The sequence below is a fragment of the Muscardinus avellanarius genome, assembly GCF_963383645.1.
Source record: "Muscardinus avellanarius genome assembly, chromosome: 15".
NCBI lineage: Eukaryota > Metazoa > Chordata > Mammalia > Rodentia > Gliridae > Muscardinus > Muscardinus avellanarius.
Genome location: NC_137801.1, coordinates 21619993 through 21630535, shown reverse-complemented (window position 1 = coordinate 21630535; position 10543 = coordinate 21619993).

The window sequence follows — 10543 nt, the reverse complement described above, 5'->3', positions numbered from 1 at the left end:
TGTTGGGGACCAAGTTCCGAATCGGCTTTTCCCTCTGCGCACGGCCGCGCGCCGTTCAGCCTCCGCGCTCCTACAGAAAACCACCAGGCTCCCACCTCCTTCCCCAGTGTGGCCACCGCCGAGCCCCCCCCCCCCGCAAGCCATCGTTCTTGCCCTCTTCCCCACGCGCTGTGTGCAACGGGGCAGTCTGTGGCTCAGCCTGGGCGCTGCTTGTTTGGCGTCCTTTTAATCTACAGCAGCTCTCAGTCTTAGGGGAGTAAAGGCTCGCCACCATAGAGCCCGGTGGCGAAAGCTGCCCCCACGGCCAGGACTGAGAGGGAGCAGGCGGTGGCCTCTAGGGTGGTTATGGCCAGCCTCCTCGTCCTGCCGTGTCCCAGCCTCTTCCCCGAGAAGGCTTCTCAGACCCCTAGAGTTGTTCCTCGGCGCGCGCTAACTCCATCGGCGCAGCCAAGGCCAGTTGTGTTTCCCGGTCTAGTCCTTTATCCCGCTGCAAATTGGCGGTCTACTAGAGAGGGCAGCGGTGAAGACTTCAGCCCCACCAGAGCTTGCTTACTTTGCTGAAGAAGTATAAAGGGTGGCCAAGCCCCAAACTTCTTGGATCCAGTGGAGTATTGTTTCACAAATTTAAGTCAGACCTTTTCCAACGTCACTATTTGGCCATCCTTTATTTACTCTACTATTATTTTGTAGGTTTTTGTGTTTGCTTGTAGTACTGGGGATTGAATCCAGCGACATTTTAACCTCTGAGTTATATTCCCCAGCCCTATGTTATATCTTACTTTGAAACATTTGAAAAAAAAATATTTTTTTATTTTGCTAAATTGCGGGGGCCGGCCTTGAACCTGAGATACTCCTGTGGTGCGATTAAGGCTTGAGCCACCATTCCTGGCTGTACTATTTGTTAGGATAAGCAGCTTATCCTAACACTATTATTTTCTTAATAGTTTACTTTAAATTTGTTTATCTTGAGAGTTTAAATACATTAGTCTCTAGCAATATGTACTGAAACTTTGGGTTACAGTTTGTTTTATGCACATTTTAAAAACATAAAAGATGTTCGTTTTCATCCCGTTAAAGCCATCTTGCATACCACCAGTTGCACCTTAGTAGTACTTTGGTGAAACTGTACTCGAGTGCGATGGCACACACATGTAGTCTCAGTACTTAGGAGGCTGAGACAGAAGACAGGTTCAAGGCCAGCCTCTGCAACCTGTCCCAAAATTAAAAGGGCGGGGGGGGGGGCGCTGGTGGTGTAGCTCAGATATAGAACGCCCCTGAGTTCAATCCTCAGGACCAAAACAAAAACTATGTTTAAAGTAATTTCCTGTCATGGTGGCACACGACTGTAATCCCAGAATTTGGAAGGCTGAGACAGAATCACAGGTTCAAGGACAGCCTCAGCAAGTAGTTACTCATCAACCTGGTGAAACCCTGTTTCAAAATAAAAATAAATCAGGTAGGAATATAGCTTGAAGGTAGACTGCCCCTGGGTTCAATCCCCAGTACCACACAAAAATTAAAAAAAAAAGTAATTCTTTTGTGTGTGTGTGTAGTACTGGGGTTCCTGGAAGCCCTTCTACCTCCAGGCTACACTCCCAGACCTTTTTTTATATTTTTATTTGGAAATAGAGTCTCTGAAACCAGCGAAACCTGCGTGATCTGTGTGCGCCACCACGGCGGCTGTTTTTTTTTTTTTTTTTTTTTTGCTGGTCTGGGGATGGAACCCAGGGTCATTCGACCTCTGAGCTACACCCTTTGCCCTTTTTTTTTTTGGTACTGGGGTTCCTGGAAACTCTTCTACCTGTGGGCTACACTCCTAGACCTATTTTATATTTTTATTTGGAAACAGGGTCTCCTAAGCCAGCGCGAGCCGCTGGCTTTGAACCTGCATGATCCTCCTGTCTCCGCCTCCCAAGCATGGGGATTACAAGTGTGGGCCACCACGCCCGGCCCCTTTTTTTATTCTTTATTTTGAAACAGGGTCTCACTGAGTTACAGAGGGCCTTACTAAGTAGCTGAAGCTGTCTGAGAACCCAGATCCTCTGGTCTCAGCCTCCGGAATTCTGGGGTTACAAACGTGAACCACCAAGCCCGGCTTGAAGTAATTTCATTCTTAAAATGCATTATTATCTAATTAGTTTTTCTATAACCAGGTGGTCAGGTTGGCAGGCTAGAGCAGCAAGAAACCCAGACAGATTAGGATGAGGAAACTTCGTATGAATTTACTAAATATCTCTTAATGTATGTCCAAAATTTATGTTGTAAAACAGTAAGTGGAAATTATACCATATATTGCTGCTGCCTTCCATGAGAAGTGAAGTGTGTTGAGTCTTTAAATTGACAAAGGTTGAGGGGTTTTTTTGTTGTTTGTGGTAGTAGGGATTGAATCTAGAGGCATTCTACTTCTGAGCTACACCCCCAGCCCAATTTTTTTTCCCTGATACTGGGGATGAAACCTAGGAGTATTCTATCTCCAAGCTACCCCTGCCCTATTTTTTATTCTTTATTTTGAAACAGGGTCTCAATGAGTTGTGAAGAGCTTCACTAAGTAGCTGAGGCTGGCCATGAACCATCAGCCTCCCAAATGCTGGGATTACAAGCATGCACCACGTAGTGCCTGGCTTCCGGCCTGATTTTTATTCTTTATTTTGAAACAGGGTCTCACTGGGTTGCAGAGGGCCTCACTAAGTAGTAGCTAAGGCTGTCTGTGAACCCCATCCTCCTGTTTCCGCCTTCCAAATGCTGGGATTACAAGCATTTACCACCACACCCGACTTTTTTTTTTGTGTGTGTGTGTGTGTGTGTGTGTGTGTGTGTGTGTGTGTGTGGTACTGGGGTGGAACCCAGGGGCTTTCTAACTCCAGGCTATACTCCCAGATCTATTTTATATTTTATTTGGAAACAGAGTCTCACTAAGTTGCTGAGAGCCTTACTTAAGTAGCTGACGCTGGGTTTGAACCTGTGCCATCCTCCTGTCTCAGCCTCCCAAGTGCTGGGATTACAAGTGTGCGCCACCATGCCAGCCTCTGACTTTTTTTTTTTTAAGGAATATAAAACTATAGAGCACTGTTCTCCATTATTTAGAATAAACAATATACAGTTGGATAACATTTTGATTACTGCAAAGTTATTTCTTTGCCGAGGGTGGTGGCACACCCTTGTAACCCCAGCATTTGGGAGGCTGAGACCAGTTCATGAACAGCCTCAGCTACTTAGTGAGGCCCTGTACAACTTAGTGAGACCCTGTTTCAAAATAAAGAATAAAAAACAGGGCAGGGGGTGTATTTTGGAGGTAGAAAGCCCCTGTGTTCCATCCCCAGACCTGCCCCCCCCAAAAAAAGTTATTTCTTGATTTGTGTTGAACCAGTAACCCAAATACTGAAAAGATTGAGCCTACATGAATTGGGATAAATACATGCAGATCAAAAATTTAGATCAGAAAGCTGGGCGTGGTGGCACACGCTTGTAATCGTAGCATTTGGGAGGCTGAGACAGGAGGATCGCAGTTTTCGGACAGTCTCAACTACTTAGTGAGGCCCTTTGCAACTCAGTGAGACCCTGTTTCAAATTAAAGAATAGAAAATAGGGCTGGGGGTGTAGCAGGGAGGTAGAATGCCCCTTTGTTTCACCCCTAGTACCGCAAAAAAAAAATTAGATCATAAAAATTTGCTCACCTATTTTTTGTTAGTAGGTCCTAGACTGCCCATATCTGTAAGCATCTGATTTGGTTCATGTGAACCAAGTCTTAAGACATTTCATGAATCATAATCTTTTAATTAATTTATTTATTTGGTGGTACTGGAGTTCCTGGAAACCCTTCTACCTCTGGGCTACACTCCCAGACCCATTTTTTAATATTTTTATTTGGAAACAGGATCTCTTAAGCCAGCACGATCCCCCTGACTCCGCCTCCCAGGTGTGGGGGGGTTACAAGCGTGTACCACCACGCCCGGCAATTAATTAATTAATTAATTAATTTTGGTGGTGCTGGGGGTGGAACCCAGGGGCCTTCTACCTCCGGGCTACACTCAGACCTATTTTATATTTTATTTGGAAACAGGGTCTCTAAAGCCATCTGAGGCTGGCTTCAAACCTGCCAGATCCTCCTATCTCAGCCTCCCAAGTGCGGGGATTACAAGCGTGTGCCACCACACCCGGTGAATCATGATCTTTTAGACTTCAACTTTAAAGAGTACTCGGTACTATGACTTAAATCTACTACTGATCTACCCCCTCCTCCAGTCCTTTTTATTTGAAACAGGATCTCGCTAAGCCACTGTGCATCAGCCTTGAATCTGTGATCCTTTTTCAGTCTCCCAAATACTAGAATTACAATAGTCCATCATTGTACTCCTCAGCTTCAACTTTATGTGTGTGTATGATACAATCCTCAGTACTTAAAAAAAAACAAGTTAGAAGAATATTTTTTATTTATCAGATTATCAAAGCTAGGCATAGTGCATGCCTGTAATCCAAGCTACACAGGTGGCTAAGGTAGGATCACAAATTCAAGACCAGCCTAGAGAACTTAGCAAGACGCTGTCTCAAAAATAAAAAGGGTGAGCCAGGCATGGTGGTGCATGCTTGTAATCCTAGTACTTGAGAGTCTGAGACAGAAGGATCCAGATTCGTAACCAGCCTCAGCTTCTTAGTGAGGCCCTCTGCAACTTAGTGAGACCCTTTTCAAAATAAAGAATAAAAAAACAAAATCAGGCTGGCGGTGTAGCTCAGAGGTAGAATGCCCCTGTCTGTGTTCAATCCCCAGCACCACCAAAAAAAAGGGTGTGGGGCCAGTTGTAGTGGCATAGGCTCATAATCCCAGTGCTTATGAGGCTGTGACAGAAAGATTGCAGGTTCCAGGCAAAACTTGGCAACTCAGCGAGACCCCTAGCAATTTAGTGAGACCCAGTTTAAAAAAAAAAAAAAAATGACTGAAGGTAAATAGCTCAGAGGTAGGATGCACCTGGGTTCAATCCCCAGTATCACAAATAAAAGGGTGGGAATGTAACTGAAAGGTAGACCACTCCTGGGTTCAATCCCCAGTACTGAAAAAGGTGGGTGGGGGGTGGAGAACTTTTAGTATAATTTGGAGGTAGAAGTAGAATGTCCCTGAATTTTACCCCTAGTACCAACAACAAAAAATTCCTTTTCTCCCATTATTAAGAATTAAACCCACTGGCCCTCTGCCACTGAGCTACAATCTTTATCCCCTTTTTATTTTGAGATAGGGTTTTGCTGAGGCTGACCTAGAACTTTCTGTCCTGTCTCATCCTTCCTAGTAGTTCAGATTGCAGGCATGCACCACCTCGCCTGGTAACTCTATAAAATTTTGAAGTAGACACACCCTTCAACCTGTATGATAATTCTACTTCCAGGTGATTATTTTAGAAAAGTAATTTCTTCTTAATGAAAGGCTCTGTAGTAGAATATTGTTTGCAGTAATACTGTAACCCAATTGCTTATCAGATGAGAACTGTCTAACCTGTGGTTCTATGAAACAGGATTACAGGCAAGTGTCAGTACACTCACTCAACTTGGAAAATCTTTAAGACAGTTTTATTTGTTTGTCTATTTATTTATTTATTTATTTATTTATTTGTTGGTGGTACTGGGGGTGGAACCCAGAGGCTTTCTACCTCCAGGTTATACTCCCAGATCTTTTTTTTTTTTTTTTTTTTTTGGTGGTGGTGGTGGTACTGGGGTTCCTGGAAGCCCTTCTACCTCTGGGCTACACTCCAAGACCTATTTTATACTTTTTTTTTTATTTTTGGAAACAGGGTCTCTTAAGCTAGCCGAACTTATGCGATCCTCCTGTCTCCGCCTCCCAAGTGCTGGTATTACAAGCTTGCACCACCATGCCCAACTGGATTTGACTTTTTTAACTCAGTGAGTTGCAAAGGGCCTCACTAAGTAGCTGAGGCTGTCCGCGAACCGTGAGCCATGATCCTTCAGTCTCAGGTCTCAGCCTCCCAAATGCTAGGATTACAAGCATGCACCACCATGCCTAGCTACTCGGTATCTTTCTAAAAGAAAAAGAATGCTATAGCCAGGCGTGGTGGCGCACCCTTGTAATCCCTGCGCTTGGGAGGTGGAGACAGGAGGATCGCACAGGTTCGAAGCCAGCCATGCTGGCTTAAGAGACCTTGTTTCCAAATAAAAAAATATAAAATAGGTCTGGGAGTGTAGCCTGGAGGTAGAAGGGCTTCCAGGAACCCCAGTACCACCACCACCACCACCACAAAAAAGAATACTATAGTGATACATATATATAGATATAGATATCCATGTTTATAGCAGCACAATTCACAATAGTTAAATTATGGAACCAATCTAGGTATCCATTGACAGATAAATTTTTACTCAGTGATTTAAAAAAAAGTACAAAATTATGTCATTTGCAGAAAAATGGATGGGACTAGAGCATATTATGCTAGGTAAGATCAGCCAGTCTCAAAAGGTGAAGTATTATATGTTTTCTCTCATGTGGAAGCCAGAAGGAAAATAAGAAAAAGCACTTCAAAGAAACCAGTAGAAGAGTGGAAGGGGATTGGAGGAAGGGGGTAGGAGTGGAAAAAACAAGGCTTGAGGAAGTTCAAATAAGGTTATATCCATACTTGAATGTATAGTTGCCAGTCTCACTGACATGGGAAGAGAGGAAGGAGAAATAGGGTGAGGGTCAGAGGGAAAGACACCAAGTGATGTGTGCACGTTTTTCTGTATCACTTTGAATGTTAGCATGATGTAAAATTACAATGCACCAGATAAAGTATAAAAAATAAAAGCTTAACTCAAAGGGAGACAGGATGTTAAAGGAAAAATACGTGTTGAAGTTTATTTAAAGAAGAGAGTCAAAGTGGGTGTGGTGGCACATGCTTATAATCCCAGTACTTGGGAGGCTAAGACAAGAGGATTCAGCTTCATGGCCAGCCTCAGTTACTTAGTGAGACCCTCTTTCAAAATAAAGAAAAAATAGGATTGGGGGTGGAGCTTGGAGGTAGAATGCTCCTGGGTTTAATCCCTGTTGCTGCAAAAAAATTAAAATAAATAAGAGAGTTATAAATATTTAGGCACTGTTTGGAAGGAGCCAATGGAAAGGAAGGGGATAAATTAACTCATTTCTTTAGAAAGTAGAGGAATGGGACTAGAATAGCTAGAACACAAGTAGGAGATCTAGCTTTAGGTGATTCACCAGGCATGGTTGTGCATGCCTGTAATCTCAGTAAGTGGGAGGCTGAGACAGGAGGATCGCAGGTTCAAGGATAGCTTCAGCAACTTATTAAGACCATGTTTCAAAACAAAATAAAATGAGCCAGGCGTGGTGGCGCACGCTTGTAATCCCTGCGCATGGGAGGCTGAGACAGGAGGATCGCACAGGTTTGAAACCAGCCTCAGCTACTTAGGCTCTCAGCAGCTTAGTGAGACCCTATTTCTAAAAAAGAAAAAAGAGGTCTGGGAGTAGAGCCTGGAGGTAGAAAAGCCCCTGGGTTCCACCCCCAGTACCACAAAATAAAATGAAAGTCTGGGGATATAACTCAGTGGTATAATACCCTCTGGGTTCAGTTCCCAGTACCAAACAAAAGAGTAGGTGAGGGGGAGAGGGGAGAGGTGTGGGGAAATGAAAATGACCAGGTTGTTATAATAATTACTTGTATGTGTGTGATACTGGGAATTGAATCCAACGGTTTTACCACTGAGCTATATTCCCAGCTCCCTTCTCCTTTACTTTGAAACAGGGATTTGCTAAATTCCTAAAGCTGGCCTTGAACTTGGAGTCCTCCTGGAAAATGATCAAATTATATATTTATATGAATATATCAGGATAAATTTCACTCTTTCGTATAATTATAATGCCCCAATAAAAATGAAACAGAAAAGCCAGGCATGGTGGCACATACTTGTAATCCCAGTACTTGGGAGGCTGAGACAGGAGGATCACAGGTTCTTGGCCAGCCTCAGCTACTTAGTGAGGTCCTCTGCAACTTAGTGAGAGCCTGTTTCAAAATTAAAAAAAAAAAAAAAATAGTATTGGGGTTATAGCTCAGAGGTGGAATGCCCCTGAGTTTCATCCCCAGTGCCACAAAAAAAAAGAAGAAGAAGAAGAAGAAGAAGAAGAAGAAGAAGAAGAAGAAGAAGAAGAAGAAGAAGAGAAAAAAAGAAACGGAAAGCCAGGCATGGTGGAACACTCCTATGCTCCCAGTACTTGGGAGGCTAAAACAGGAGGATTACAGGTTCAAGGCCTACCTCAAAATCTTAGGAAGATCCTGTTTCAAAATAAATAAAAGGGGCTGGGGTGTAACTTGGAGGTAGAATGCTTCTGGGTTCAATCCCTGGCGTCGATAAAATAAAAGTGAATGTGTGTCCAGGCCTGATGGTGCATACTTGTAATCCCAGTACTTGGGAGACTGAGACAGGAAGATTGCAGATTCATGGCCAACCTCAGCAGTTTAGACCCCCTTTTTTTCAAAACAGAAAATAAAATAAGACCAGAGTGTGGCTCAGAGGTAGAATGTCCCTGAGTTCAGTCCCCAGTACCAAAAAGAAAAAAAAGATGACTGTGTCAAGTACAAGGAACATTAGCTTACTTGACCAGAAACTGAAGTGTATCCCATCCAGTGATTAGATTTTAATTCAGAAATCAGAAGCAACATGATCTACAGAGAACCCAGCTGGGGAAGAGAGAAATGTAGGAACTGACAAAATGGAAATGTGGGGCTGTATACATGCAGGAAGATGACTTGGGCTCATCCAAGGCTTGAAACTTTTCAGGCCTAAGGGAAAAACAAGGAAGTTCGGAATATCAGCAAGAATCTGATTGAAGTGAAGGAGGTTAAGGTAGATTGGATGTGGCAGATGGTGACAAAATTTGACTGATAAGGGATAGTGGCTTGGCATAGTTGAAGAATGGATACAGTGATAGCAGTTGAGCAATCTAGTATAATGATGGGAGATTGTTGCCAGAGTGGAATGTCTTAGTAATTTTGGAGATTAAGAGGTTTGGGGTGATGACGAACCGGGGTGTGACAGCGGAGTGAGCAGCAGTGGCTAGCTGAATGTTTTGAACTTCAAGTGAACCAGGCATTTATAGGAGAGGGAAGACTGTCCAAAAGTAGCACTGGAGGAATTGAGAAGACACAGATCCCACTTTGTCTTATGGCCTGATGGGATCTGAGGGCATGAGTAACCTCCACTTGAGAGCCTAGAAACCTAGAAAATTTTTTTTGTGTGTGTGGTACCTAGGGGTGGAACCCAGGGGCTTTTCTACCTCTGGGCTATATTCCCAGACCTATTTTTTACTTTGGAAACAGGATCTCACTAAGTTGCTGAGAACCTCACTGAGTAGCTGAGGCTGGCTTTGAACCTGTGTGATCCTCCTGTCTCAGCCTCCAAAACACTGGGATTACAAGCTTGCGCCACCACTCATCTATAATTATTTGCACTCACGGTTCTGAGTATGATTTAGCATTTGCAAAACCAGTGTATTCTTGGAGAACTTAAATTTAGACCTGAGTTTAGAGCAGTGAGTGGTAGGACTAGAGGCATGTATTTTGCTAGTACAGATTGTATAAGTGTGGTTCTGGATAAGAGCCAGAAAAGTGGCTTCTTCATTTAGTGAGGTCGCATTCTGATGGTTACAGAGGCATAGTGTCTATGGACCCATCAGCTGTGGCACAGGTTCAGCAGATGGCATAGAAGAAGCTGTCTGGCTTTTTAACCAGCAGCTGTAAAAGTAGTTTCACAGTTTGACAAGTGTTTTCCTCCAATGTGTTTACTAAGTATTTTTCCCCAACCTTCCCAATGGTTATGTATACAAGTGATTTGGAAACTTGATTGAGTTTTCATTAGAATCCCCTAAAGCACTTGTTAGAACTCAGAGTGCTGCCCTATTCAGAGTTTCTGAGTCAATAGCTCTAGAGTAGTACAGGGAATTTGCATTTTGACAAAGTTCCAGCAACAGCTATTTCTGCAACCACTTCATGTGTGTGTGTGTGTGTGTATGCGTGTGCGTGTGTGTGTACTAGAGATTGAACTCACAGGCATTCTACCAATGAGCTAAACCTCAGCCTTATTTCATTTTGTTTTTTGTTGTTTTTTGTTTGTTTTTTGGTGGTACTAGGGGTGGAACCCAGGGGCTTTATACTTCCAGACTATACTCCCAGACCTTTTTTTTTTTTTTTAATATATTTTATTTGGAAACAGGGTCTCACTAAGTTGCTGAAAGCCTCATTAAGTCGCTGAGGCTGGCTTCGAACCCGTGCGATCCTCCTGTCTCAGCCTCCCAAGCACGGGGATTACAAGCGTGCGCCACCACACTCGGCTGCCTTATTTCATTTTGAAACAGGATCTTACTACTTAGTTTGTCTTCCAACCTACGATCCTCCTGTTTTAGCCTTTCAAGTATTGGGATTACAGACATGTACCACAGAACCTGGCTTTTGTCTCAGTTTTACAGACTCTGGAAGCTATTTTATTTTTAGAGACAGGGTCATGCTGTACTGTCTGGATTGGCCCTAAATTCCTAGACTCAGCGATACTTCTGTTTCAA